The sequence below is a fragment of the Bos mutus genome, chromosome 21 (genome assembly GCF_027580195.1).
Source record: "Bos mutus isolate GX-2022 chromosome 21, NWIPB_WYAK_1.1, whole genome shotgun sequence".
In the NCBI taxonomy this organism is placed as follows: domain Eukaryota; kingdom Metazoa; phylum Chordata; class Mammalia; order Artiodactyla; family Bovidae; genus Bos; species Bos mutus.
The window spans coordinates 48,474,040-48,487,914 of NC_091637.1; the positions used below are offsets into that span (position 1 = coordinate 48,474,040).

Consider the following 13,875-nt stretch of genomic DNA (forward strand, 5'->3'; position numbering starts at 1 on the left):
AAGCAAGGCTGTTTAGAAGCATCTGGACATTAATTTTGGTTCCTCTCATTACATAAAAATTTGTAACTGATTGTGATCCTCAGATATACACTGTTGATACTATGTATAAAATAGATAACTAATGAGAACCTACTGAGAGAGTCAAGTCCTAGGCAGGTTGGTAAGAAGTCTGGGGTCCCCGAGGAGGGGAGAGGGGCCTGGGGTTCTCAAGGAGGAGGTAGAGGTCTGGAATTCTCAGTGAGGAAGAAAGAACAATTCTTTGTTTTTTTTTCTCTACATTCCTTAGTCTTAGTCACATAAAATGTTTTTTTAAGCCTGGAATTGATGATTCACACAACAAACAACTCAGTTTAAACTGGGTACTAAGGGTGATACAACAACAATGTATTCTGCTTGAGGACAGTTTCCTGAAAACCTTCTGACTAATCTTGTTATTGTAAAATGTTTATTATGGGAGTGGGTCAGGTAGGATCTTTCTTTTGTTAAGTTCTAATCCTGTTATCCTAAAATATAAATTGTGGGAGTGGGTCTGGTAAAATTTTTACAACCTTGAGACATTCTTTTTTTTTTTTTTTTTTTTTTTCTTTTTTTTATTTATTTTTTAATTTTTACATAATTGTATTAGTTTTGCCAAATATCAAAATGAATCTGCCACAGGTATACATGTGTTCCCCATCCCGAACCCTCCTCCCTCCTCCCTTACCATCCCTCTGGGCCGTCCCAGTGCACCAAGCATCCAGCATCATGCATCGAACCTGGTTGTTTCCTACATGATATTTTACATGTTTCATTGCCATTCTCCCAAATCTTCCCACCCTCTCCCTCTCCCACAGAGTCCATAAGACTGTTCTATACATCAGTGTCTCTTTTGCTGTCTCGTACACCGGGTTATTGTTACCATCTTTCTAAATTCCATATATGTGCGTTAGTATACTGTATTTATGTTTTTCCTTCTGGCTTACTTCACTCTGTATAATAGGCTCCAGTTTCATCCACCTCATTAGAACTGAGACATTCTTTTGATTTATCATAATAGCTAATTTTAAAAGTGTATGATTCCCTTGCTAAAGACTAGCGAGTGGGGCACTCTCCACCCACCTCCACTGTCTAATGTCAGAAGGTTTCTCTGTCCTTTTTCACTGTAGTAAAACTCCTGCCACACAAGAGCCCTGAGTGGTCCACCCTGGTCTCTGGTCCTGAAGCTGAATCTTCTTCGGAGATCACAAATCCGACATCGTTCACTGTAAGCTATCACTACTACAGAGCACAGGGAGTTCTACTCAGTGTTCTTTGTTGACTTAAATGGGAAGGAAATCCAAAAAAGAGGAGATACATGTATGTATAAAGCTGATTCACTTTGCTGTACAGCAGAAACTAATACAACATTGGAAAGCAATTATACTCCAATAAAAATTTTTTAAACAGTGACCTCATTAGCACTGAGTTTGGCTCAGGAACCAGCAGGAACCCAGATGTTTGTAATATCTTCCCATTAAAGGGCATAACTTGTTAGAGATTGTTTTGCACAAAGTGGTGATGTAAGCCCTAAGCATAAAAGAGAGTTGGAACCAAGAGAATTGAGCTGGCCAAATATCGCAAGACCCTACCTTGTCCTCTCACTGGTAGTGCCTGACTCTACAGGCCAACGGAAGGTCTGCTGAGATATGCTACATTTGTCCCTGCTTTTAGTGGTACCCTCACTGCTGAGATTTGAATCTTTGGCTAAGTAAGTCAGGAGGTAAATATAAACTGATCTTGTGTGTGTTCCCTCTAATTCATAGCTGATAGCTAACATTTATTTAGGGTTTACTGCTCTGAACCACTCACAGTTCTAATGCTCTATTTGTATTAACTCTCAATCTTCATAAGATCATATGAATTAGCTATTTTTAGTATATAGCTATTTTTAGGTAAGAAAATTGAAGAAAAGAAGACCAAGTAACTTTACTTAATAGCACTATTAATACTAAATGGAGGAATGGAATTTGATCCCAGGAAGTTTTGATCCAGAACTTTAATTTTTAACTGCTGAAATACTAAAAGCCAATTTTAATTATTTCTTTTTGTCTTCTATTAGATGCCTCTATAATTTATAATATGCCACTATTTTTCTTGATCAGCTAAGGCAGTAAGTGTTGATGACCTGTCATTAAAGATTAGGCTTTAGGGAATTCCCTGGTGATCCAGTGGTTAGGATTCCCTGACTGCAGGGGAACTCTGTTTGACCCCTGGTCAGGGAACCAGATCCCACAAGCTGTGTGATGTGGCTTAAAAAAAAAAAAAAAAAAAAGATGAGGCTTTAGTTTATTTACACTACTCTTGTTCTACCCTAGTTTCCTTCAAATTTTATATGCTTAATTGATGTTATTTCCTCTGTTTCTGCAGCTCCAGTATACGTAAGCCTCTATTTTGTGTTCCATTAATTGTCAGCAGTATCTCTTATTTTCCTTTTTATAAAGCGAGACTATTATCAGTCATATCCTTTAACCTTTTTTCTGTCTTTTAACTTCTGTTAAATATGTTTACTTTAAAATGATCAAAGTTGATAATTATATTGTATTTAAAGAAGGCTAGAATATAAATATTATCAATTTTGATAATTTTAAAGTAGATATTTAACAGAACATTTATAATATTTAGATAAATGTAGATAATATTTATATTCTATTTAAATAAGGTGGACTTCCCGGTTAGCTTAGTTGGTGAAGAATCTGCCTGCAATGCAGGAGACCCCAGTTCAATTCCTGGGCCAGGAAGATCTGCTGGAGAAGGGATAGGCTATCCACTCCAGTATTCTTGGGCTTCCCTTGTGGCTCAGCTGGTAAAGAATCACCTGCAATGTGGGAGACCTTGGTCTGGTAAAGAATCTGCCTGTGATGCAGGAGACCCTTGTTCAGTCCCTGGGTTGGAAAGATCTGGGAAGGGAAAGGCTACCCACTCCAGTACTCTGGCCTGCAGAATTCCATGGACTGTATAGTCCATGGGGTCGCAAAGAGTTGGACACGACTGAGTGACTTTCACTAAAGAAGGCACTATAACATTATGGTTAAGAATGTAGATGTTGGAGCCAGGCCTCCTGGGTTCACATCCGACCTCTACCACATCCTGACTTTGTGATGTTGGCAAATTATTTCATCTTTTGTACCTCACTTTCCTCAACTGTGAAATGGGGATAATAATGATATTATTTCACAGGATTAGTGTTACGACTAACTGACTTATTATATGTAAAGTATTTAAAACAAGGCCTGGTACCTACTAAGTACTATATGAATGATTGCTATCAGTGTTATCATTATTCTGAAATCATAATGAACTCTTGCATGCTTTCAATTTATTCTAAAAGTTACAAATAGTACATCATGATTATATTTCTTTGTTTCTTGGTCCAAAATCATAACCTTAGCAATAAGGTTTTTAAGATCAAAGTCAAATGGGTTATATTTTCTTGTACACCATATATTTTAAAAATTATGTATATTTTAATTTTATTTATAATTGGATAATGAGTTTCTTTTGGAGCCCTTCCCAACCCCACTGAGTTTTGAATTATTTTTTTTCCTTCTTATTGACAAAAAGAATATTTTATCATATTCTCAAAATTACCTGACTTTTCTGTTATACTTGATGATAAAAACTCACTTCCTTCTTGGAGATGGTCCTTTCATAGTCTGTGAAAGATAAAATTGATAAATTGGACTTTATCAAAATTAACAACTTTTGCTTTATAGGAGATACGTTAAGACAATGAAAAGTCTGATTATACCTAGGAGAAAATGTTTGCAAATCACATATCTAAAAAAAAAATGTATGTCTTGGATATATAACAGATTTTTAAAGCTCACCAGTGAAACAGTCAATTATTTTAAAACTGGACAGAAGATCTGAGTAGACACTTTAAACAAGATTTATGGATGCCAAAAACCATATGAAGATAGTCAATATTATTTTTCACTAGGGAAGTGAGTGAAACAGTGAGGAGCTACATTGATTAGAATGGTTAAAATCCAAAAAATTGGGAGTACCAAATGCTGGTGCTCTCATGTGTGCTGGTAGAATGCACAAGGGTGTAGCCGCTTTGGAAGACATTCAGCAATTTCTTATAAAATTAAACACAGACTTGTCATATGACCTAGCATTGCACTCCTAGGTATTTAGCAAGTGGATTTGAAAATGTATTTACATACAAAAACCTATGTGTGCTTTATTCACAACTGCTGTCTTTTTTTCATAATCATCAAAAAAGTGGAAGCAACCAAGAAATTCTTCAGTAATAGGTAAACAGATAATTAAAGGATGGTACAGCTATACAATGGGTATGAAAAGCAGGAATAACTATAGATTAATGCTGCAACTTATTTTGTATATTCAACAAGTATGGAATATGAATATGAATACTCATTCAGTGAGTATGTAAAACTCCAATACTTTGGCCACCTAATGTGAAGAACTGACTCATTGGAAAAGACCCTGATGCTGGGAAAGATTGAAGGCAGGAGGAGAAAGGGACGACAGAGGAGGAGATGGTTGGATGGCATCACAGACTCAGTGGACGTGAGTTTGAGTTGGTGTAAGCTGTAAGAGTTGGTGATGGACAGTGAAGCCTGGCCTGCTGCAGTCCATGAGGTCGCAAGAAGTTGGACATGACTGAGTGACTGAACTGTACTGAATGCTACAATATGAATGCATCTTAAATGCATTTTGCTGAATTAAAGAAGCTGGAGACTGAAAAGGCTACATACGAAATGATACCATTCACATGGCCTTTTAGAAAGGGCAAAACTATAGGGATGGAAAGCAGATCAGTGGCTGTCAGAGGTTTGAGGAAGGGGGAGTGTTTGACTTGGGGAAACGGGAGTTTTTAGGGTGATGAACTAAACTGTTGTGGTGGACATACGATGGTACATATTCTTTAAAATTCATAGAACTCTATAGCATAAAAAGTTAATGTATGCAGATTAAAAAAATCAACCAGGAGTTTGAGGGATCCCAAAATGGAATGCAGAGTAATAAAAGAATCTAACAAATATTTTAGAAATGTATATGACATAGTCTCACTGAAGGAATGGGTAAAAAAATGCTTGATGTGAATAACTTTGGAAAAGAATGTTTTGACTCAGAATATGTAACATTAAAGACAAAAGTATACATAAACACTGTGCTGTCATTGATAAAGTTGTTTCTCACAGGGGTGCAAATAATTCTGAAACCACTATACAAGTGTACTGGGAATGAATGAGTGTGTAAAAGTATGGTGGCTGATAGCCAGGTTTCTCACCATTGGAAAGGGAGATTGGAGATAAGCATGGGGAAATGCTACAATGAACATAGTAGCTGACTGTTAAGATCATCAAAAGTAAGGTCTTTAGAAACTGTCTCCAGAAAAAGGTGGGAAAACATGATCACTAAATATGATATCCTGAATGGGATCTGGAACAGAAAGGACATTAGGGAGAAATTAGTGAAATCCACGTTAAATGTGTAGTGTGAAGAAATGAAAGTATTAGTTGCTCAGTCATGTCTGTTTGCAACCTGATGGACTGTAGCCTGCCAGGCTTATAAAGTAAGATGTTAATAATATGGGAAACTGGTATATGGGAACTCTGTACTATCTTGATAACTTTTCTATAAATCAAGCTTTAAATTAAAAGCTTGTTTAAAAGTTAGTTTAAATTAAAAAACCTCAGTAAACAACGTTTAACTTACTATGATTATATAATGCAGAACCAAATAGCTTATACTATTATTACATTTTTTTTGTCTCTGTGTCCAAAATCATGACCCTAAAGAGAATATTTCTAGGATCACGGTCAAATAGATTACTTTTTTTCTTCTACTACATACATTTCTCAAAATTATATAATAGTTCAGTTTTCTTTATAGCTGCATCTTTGACTTTCATATATAGCTTTTTTTCCTCTCTAGAATTTAGAATTACTGTTTTTTTCTTCTAAATGATATAAGAATAAAATACCTTCATTATATTCTCAAAATAATCTGGTTTCTCTGTCATACTTAGTTTTAAGAATCCACTTTCTTCTTGGAGACAGTCTTTTTAGAGGCTTTTGTTTTAGTGTGAGATTTGTTATTCTCTAGGTCTGCCACGTGGTTGTCATTCTGGATCTTTCCTTTCTGTGTCATTGGACTAGATATTCTATTTCTTAGATCCTATGTTTTGTCTCTCACTTCATTTTGCTGAACTGCATCCTTGATGTCTTCAGAACATTGCTTAATAACAAATTTTAGGGTTGATCTGTGTGTGAGAGTGTTTTTGCCTGATCTTTATAGTTGATGGAGCTGTGGGTATAGAATTTTAAGTTCAAAGTTACAAACATTTTTTCTTCAGAACTTTGAAGGCGAAGCACATTGCCTTCAAGCAGTTTGTGTTGTTACCAAGAAGCCTGAATGCTGCTTATTTCTTACCTTCCAGAAGCTTTTAAAATATTTTTCATATATGCCTTATACTAAAGAATAAGTTTCAAGAATGTATCTAAATAAGGATCTTATTTTTATTCATTTGATTGGTGTTTGGTATATAGCTTTTCAATATAAAGACTTGCATTTTACTTAAGTTCTCTGAAATTTGCTTCTATTTAATTATTTCCTCCTCTATATTTTCTTGATTTTCTCTGTCTGGAACTTCTGTTTATCTGACATTGAATCTTTTAGATTTATATTCCATTTTTTATATCATTTGTTCCATATTTTCCTCTTTCTTTTTGCTGTATGTTCTAGGAAATACCTTTGCCTTTATTTTCTAGTCCTTTCAGAATGTTTTCAGCATTCTTTATAAGGATGATGAACTCTTGACTGAGGTCATGGGGGCAGTGAGCCTTGTGTGTCTCTCATCCTATCATCAGGCTAACCTAGACTTGTTTACATGACAGATGCAAGGATCTAAGTGAGGTAAGCAGTACTGGAAACACTTCTGAACTATACACTTTGAACTGGCTGAGAAATTAACACTGTCACTCTGTTGGACCCTTTTGACCAAAATAAGTCATAAAACCAGCCCAGATTCAAGAAATATTTGGTAAATATTTTGTTTATATTTTTTCTTTCACTGTGAAGGAGCTTTTTAGTTTGATGTAATCCCATTTATTCTTGCTTTTGTTGCTTATGCTTTTGGTATCATATCCATAAAATCATGGTCACATCCAATATCAAGGAGCTGTTACCCTATGTTTTCTTCTAGGACTTGTATAGTTTCAGGTCTTAAGTTTAGCATCCTTTTTGTCATCAGACCACTTGAGTCTGAAATGAATGTTGCAGTTCTGTAAGGTGTCTTATGGAAGTTTTGCAGAAAATTTGGAGAATCTTTAATCTGTATAATGGAGAGTGGCCTTTATCACCAGTCACCAGTGTCATATTTTGCAGTGTTCTCTTCTTTCCCCCTAACTCCTATCTGGATCACTACCCAGACACAATTGCCTTTATTTATTTATTTATTCATTTTTTGCATATGTCTCCTTTTGGCAATAGCCAAATAAATACATTTGCTCACTCTTGAGAATATTATACAAGATTCTAATCTACTTGTCCAAATGGTACCTGTTGTAGATACAAGACCTTCCAGTGTTTTCTGAACAAAGGAAAATTACCTTGACTTATTTTCTTTTCAGTAGAATGGGGAAATTTTTTGTGTGTGTGTGAAGTCTTTTGGGTGCATTGAGGTTTCTCTGGGAACAATTTTGGGATAAAGAAACTACTGCATAATCAAAAGAACATGAATATTTCTGCTGTCCAACTGTCTATAAGATTTTGCCTAAAGATTTTTCTTTGAAAAGGGCTATTAAATAGAGCTGCTAAAATAAATAATTAAAAGATAATGTAAATTTCAAAGTAGACTGCAGTAGCAAATTGATAAATAGGACTTTGGGCTGAGTTCTCAGAGCTGAGAACAGAGCATATTAGTGCCTATAGGTTTTAGAGCACGATATTACCTGATCTGTGTAGAGCTTGTTATGGTCACAGTTCTTGCTGGGGAAGCAGTTCTAGGCAGTCCTTGCAGATGTGGCTCAATGCAGTGCCACGGGACTTGTCCAGCTCATCAACAGCTGACTGGTGATGGTTGGACTTAGTACTCCATCCCTCCAGCTGTAGCCAGCCAGGGCCTATGAGGTGCTGCCACGAAGGCACTGCTGGCATAAGGGAAATGGTCATTTGCTGGTTAATGAAACTTTTTCTTTTTTTTTTTTAATTTAAGCAGAAGTTACATTGATATAGGCAGTTGGTTATAGGAGCAAGAATCAGGAAATGCAAGTAAATAACTGAGTCATATCAGTGTTGAAATAATAAAAAAGAGATCCACCAACTCCTGCTACAACTGCCTGAATCTAAATCTTAAAAAATGTTTTTTTCATCTGATCAGGTTCTATTTAAGTTTGATGTACGCTTGTTTTCAAGCATAAGTGAGATTTAGGATACTAGAAGTAATGCTCATGTTTTGTCAGTTTATAGGAGACATTATTTCCTACCTCATTCTTCATACATATCTACTTATCTGAGTGGCTCCAGTTGTTGCACTAGTGATTCTGTTTGAAATTTCCACTATAATCCTTGTCCACTTGAGCTGTAAGAACTGACAGCATCTTCAGTTGTCATCATGACTCCTTTAGGCATAGAAAGCGCAGTTAAGATTTTGTATCTGTTAGGAAAGGAAGGCTTGGTAAGATAGTGTTTATTTTACAGAGTAATAATCTTTTATCTGAATGTTGTTCTCAATTCTGTTCCAGAAAGTGTCACTGGCAAATAAAAACTTCACTTCTTTTAAAAATATTCTTCTAAAGAGAAAACATATAATAGGGAGTCAGGATTCCATAGAGTTCATGCTATTGGTTTCTAGTGGGCTTGAAATAAGAGATTTACCTGTGGTTATATAGAAATCTAGTAGGTGAAGTTGGAGAGAGAGAGAGAAGAGAGGGGAGGGAAAGGGAAACAGACCGGGAGAGGGAGGAAGAGCAGAAGAGAGGAGAGAGCATCTGAGAGAACACAGTCTTCTTTTCCAGGTTTATGCTTTTCCCATGAACCTGAGAGAATAATCTGGCCTGTATTAACAACCGCAGGCCCTCACTGAGTTTCTGAAGATTTTCTGGAGAGAAATTGTGTTGATATTCTCATGATCACTACCACCTCTGACTGTCAAGTAGATACTGGGGAAAACCTTCTCTCTCCCCAAGGTAAAGGTGGGGTGTGTAAATTAGAAATATAGAATGTGCAGGGAACCCCAGCCTGACCTTTTCTTGCTTTTCTTCCTGGTAGCTTTTCTCTCAGATACCACTGAAGTGACACCTTCTGACAACCTCTCTGTGACAGTGCCTCTTGGATGACTTCTTGTTGGCTGTCATCATAGGGGCCTGCCTTTAGCAGTTGTAGTTCTTTAGAGTCCCCAGTAATTCCCAGCTGCAGCTGTTCCCCGTGGTAGTGTTACACCTGGTTTGACCCTAGGCCTCTTGCTTACTCCTGTAGAAACATCGGGTGTTCTCAGCCTTGCTTTTAGCCTCAACTCTCACTAATTACTTCCTTCCTGCTCTCCTACCTTAATGGACTTACTCATACCAATATAGTGGTTTCCCAAATATAACCCACTGTTTGATACCTGCTCCTCTTCATGTCAGTGCCCAACTTTGGTTCAGGGGTTACTTATTTCTGTGATTTCCCAGGTAGAATTAACTACTGCCTCCTTTGTGCTCCGGACAAGGCAATGGCACCCCACTCCAGTACACTTGCCTGGAAAATCCCATGGATGGAGGAGCCTGGTAGGCTGCAGTCCATGGGGTCACTAGGAGTCGGACACGACTGAGCGACTTCACTTTCTCTTTTCACTTTCATGCATTGGAGAAGGAAATGGCAACCCACTCCAGTGTTCTTGCCTGGAGAATCCCAGGGACGGGGGAGCCTGGTGTGCTGCCGTCTATGGGGTCACACAGAGTCGGACACGACTGAAGCGACTTAGCATAGCATTCTTTGTGCTCCTCATCTGTTCTTTACAACATCTATCATAGCATCTGTAGTTCTTTGTCGTTTATGTCTCCCTTGAATGGAGCAGAAATGAATTATCCCCACCAAGCCCTGCACAAATTTCAGATTCTTGAGCAAATGTTGTTCTTTTAAGCTACTAAATTTGGGGGTAATTTGTTTTGCAGTCATAGAAACTGAGTTAGATTTTGGTATTTGGAGGTGGTTGCCATGTGACAGAAACCTCAAAATGTAGTGGTGACTGAAGCTAAACTAGATAGGACTAGACAGTGGGCAGAAGGTGGGAGGACATTGAAGAGAGTGTTAGTGGAAGCCGAACGGTCAAGGAGGATTTCAGTGAAGGTTTAAAGGAAAGTGAGGAAGTGTCATTGAGAGCAGGAGAAAAGATCCTTGTTACGTAATAGCAGAAGGTTTAGCAACATTGTCACTTATGGTAATGTGGAAAAGAGAAAATGGTTATAATGAATTACACAAATTCACAGGTGTTGTCTGGCTGTTTCTTGCTGCTTATAGTAAACTTGACAGGAGGAAGTGCTGTGGTGTGATGGCTTGTATCCCTCAAAATTCATGTGCTGATGACCAGTGTGAAGGTGTTAGGAAACGGGGAGGTACTTAGGGAAGTCCTTAATTCTGAATGGTGGAGCCCTCAAGAATAAGAGACCATGCAGAGCTCCCTAGCCCTTTCCACCATGAGATAACACAGTGAGAAGGTGGCAGTCTGCCCCCCGGAACGTTCTGGCCTTCACCAGAACCTAACCATGCTGGCACACTGATCTTGGACTTCCAGCCTCCACAGCTGTGAGAAATTAATTTTTGTGGTTTATGAGCCACCAAGCCTCTGGCCATTTCATTAATAGTAGTCCAATTAGACTAAGAGAGAGAAGCTAAGGAAAGAATTGTTAAAGGAACCAGAACTTCCTGAGTTTGAAAATAAAACTCTTTTTTTTCTAGTTTCTCCAGGTGGCAGACAATTTCCAAATTAAGAAAAATCTTATGGAAAGAGATTAAATCTAGAGTATTGTGATTTACTCTAGATTCACATGGTTTAACTATGAAACCAAGGAGTGATTGTGACACTCTTTGATAAGGCCTCAGGAAATTTAATGTCATGCCTCACCAAGGCAAGAAGTCTATCTTGAGGATATACCATGCCTCATACATCTTTACTAAACGAAAATGTCCTCTAAGAATTTTAACAGAATTGTCTCTCAGGATACCTAGAGAAAGCTCAAGGACATATACTGCAATTTATGAGTGTGATTTTTGTCTGATGGAGTGGATTATAAATTGATTCACAAGAAATCTACACAGTTAAAAGATTTTATTTTTAGAGAAGTTTTAGGTTCACAACAAAATTCAGCAGAGAGCACAGAGAATTCCCACATACCCCCTGTCCCTCTCGTATACACCTGAATAGCACCTTTGGTAAAATCGATGAACCTGAACATTGATGCATCATTATCACCCCTGGTTTATAGTTTACAGAAGGTTTCACTCTTTTGTATATTCTATGTTGTTGTTCAGTTGCAAATTGTGTCTCACTCTCTGCAATCCTACGAATTGACATGTATCCACTATTGAAGCCCTTAAAAATCCTCTGTGCTTTGTCTTTTCACCTGCCCTATCCCAATCCCTTGTTGTTGTTCAGTCACCAAGTCATGTCCGACTCTTTTTGACCCCATGAATTGCAGCATGCTAGGCTTCTCTATCCATCACTATTGCCCTCAGTTTGCTCAAACTCATGTCCATTGAGACAGTGATGCCATCCAGCCATCTCATCCTCTGTCGCCCCCTTCTCTTCTTGCCCTCAATTTTCCCCAGCATCAAGGTCTTTTCCAATGAGTCAGCTCTTTGCATCAGGTGGCCAAATTATTGAAGCTTCAGTTTCAGCATCAGTCCTTCCAATGAGTATTTAGGGTTGATTTCCTTTAGGATTGACTAGTTTGATCTCCCTGCTGTACAAGGGACTCTCAAAGGTCTTCTCCAACACCACAGTTCGAAAGTGTCAATTCTTTGGCACTCAGCCTTCTTTATGGTCCAACTCTCACATCCATCCATATATGACTACTGGAAAATAGCTTTGACCATAGCTTTGACTATACAGACCTTTGTTGGCAAAGTAATGTCTGCTTTTTAATACACTGCCTAAGTTTGTCATAGCTGTTCTTCCAAGGAGTAGGCATCTTTTAATTTCATGGCTGCAGTCATCATCCACATTGATTTTGGAGCCCAAGAAATTAAAATCTGTCACTGTTTCCACATTTCCCCCATCTTATTTGCCTTGAAGTGCTGTCATCTGCATATGTGAAGTTCTTGATATTTCTCTGAGCAGTTTTGATTCCAGCTTGTGATTCATCCATCCTGACATTTCACATGATGTACTCTGCATATAAGTTAAATAAGCAGGGTGACAATATACAGCCTTGATGTACTCCTTTTCCTATTTGGAACCAGTCCGTTGTTCCATGACAGTTCTAACTATTGCTTCCTGACATGCATACAGATTTCTCAAGAGGCAGATCAGTGGTCTGGTATTCCCATCTCTTTCAGAATTTTCCACAGTTGGTTGTGATCTACACAGTTAAAGACTGGCATAGTCAATAAAACGGAAGTAGATGTTTTTCTGGAACTCTTCTTGGTTGTTTGATGATCCAGCGGATGTTGGCAATTTGATCTTTGGTTCCTCTGCATTTTCTAAAACCAGCTTGAACATCTGGAAGTTCATGGTTCACGTACTGCTGAAGCCTGGCTTGGAGAATTTTGAACAGTACTTTACTAGCGTGTGAGATGAGTCAATTGTGTTGTAGTTTGAACATTCTATGGCATTGCCTTTCTTTGGGATTGGAATGAAAACTGACCTTTTCCAGTCCTGTGGCCACTGCTGAGTTTTCCAAATTTGCTGGCATATTGAGTGCAGCACTTTCACAGAATCATCTTTCAGGATTTGAAAGAGCTCAACTGGAATTGCATCACCTCCACTAGCTTGGTTCATAGTGATGCTTTCTAAGGCCCACTTGACTTCACATCCAGGATGTCTGGCTCTAGGTCAGTGATCACACCATCGTGATTATCTGGGTCATGAAGATCTTTTTTGTACAGTTCTTCTGTGTATTCTTGCCACCTCTTCTTAATATCTTCTGCTTCTGTAAGGTCCATACCATTTCTGTCCTTTATTGAGCCCATCTTTGCAAGAAATATTCCCTTGATATCTCTAATTTTCTTGAAGAGATCTCTAGTCTTTCCCATTCTATTTTTTTCCTCTATTTCTTTGCACTTAGGTCAATAATTACTAGGGTCATTTTTTAATGCAGTCTTAGTAGCTGAAATAATTAGAATGGTTTATCATTTTGAATTTTTTTAATTAAGTTCTGGTAATAAAGTTATGCTGGCTTCATGAAATGAATTAAGGCACATTTCATCTTTATGTTTGATATGAAATAATTTAAATAATATTGTAATTATTTGTTCCTAAAAGATAGACTAAGATTTAAAGCTTTTTTGGATGTGTTATTATTATCTAAAATAATAGTCACCTTTCGAATCCCTTCTTTGGTAATTCATCAAGTTGGTTTTCTACCTGGTTTTCTCTGGTTTATTTGTATTTTCTAGGAAATCACACATTTCTTCTATTTCTACTCTTGCTAATATTTGTTTTGTCCTCACATTTTTAAGCAGGATCATAAATGGTGTATGTGTTTGTGTGTGTATATATCTTGTTTGTTAGTCTTTAAAACAGCATCTTTTGGAATTATTTAGTAACTCTTCTACTGTTTTTCTGTATCATAGATTATTTCTGTTATCTTTATCTGTTGACTCCTCAAATTTTCTTTTAGTTAACTTTGTGCTTTTTAAAAAAATACTTAGGATAAACATGTTTCTGAACTTGTGCTCATTTGT

At 37.4% G+C, this 13,875-nt stretch overlaps 1 long non-coding RNA gene across 5 annotated transcripts in view; it reads left to right on the top strand.

Moving 5' to 3' along the window:
- LOC138984438 (uncharacterized) overlaps positions 1–13,875 on the top strand; it is a 70,884-nt gene that overhangs the window by 21,195 nt on the left and 35,814 nt on the right. The gene's annotated exons all lie outside the window — the stretch shown is intronic.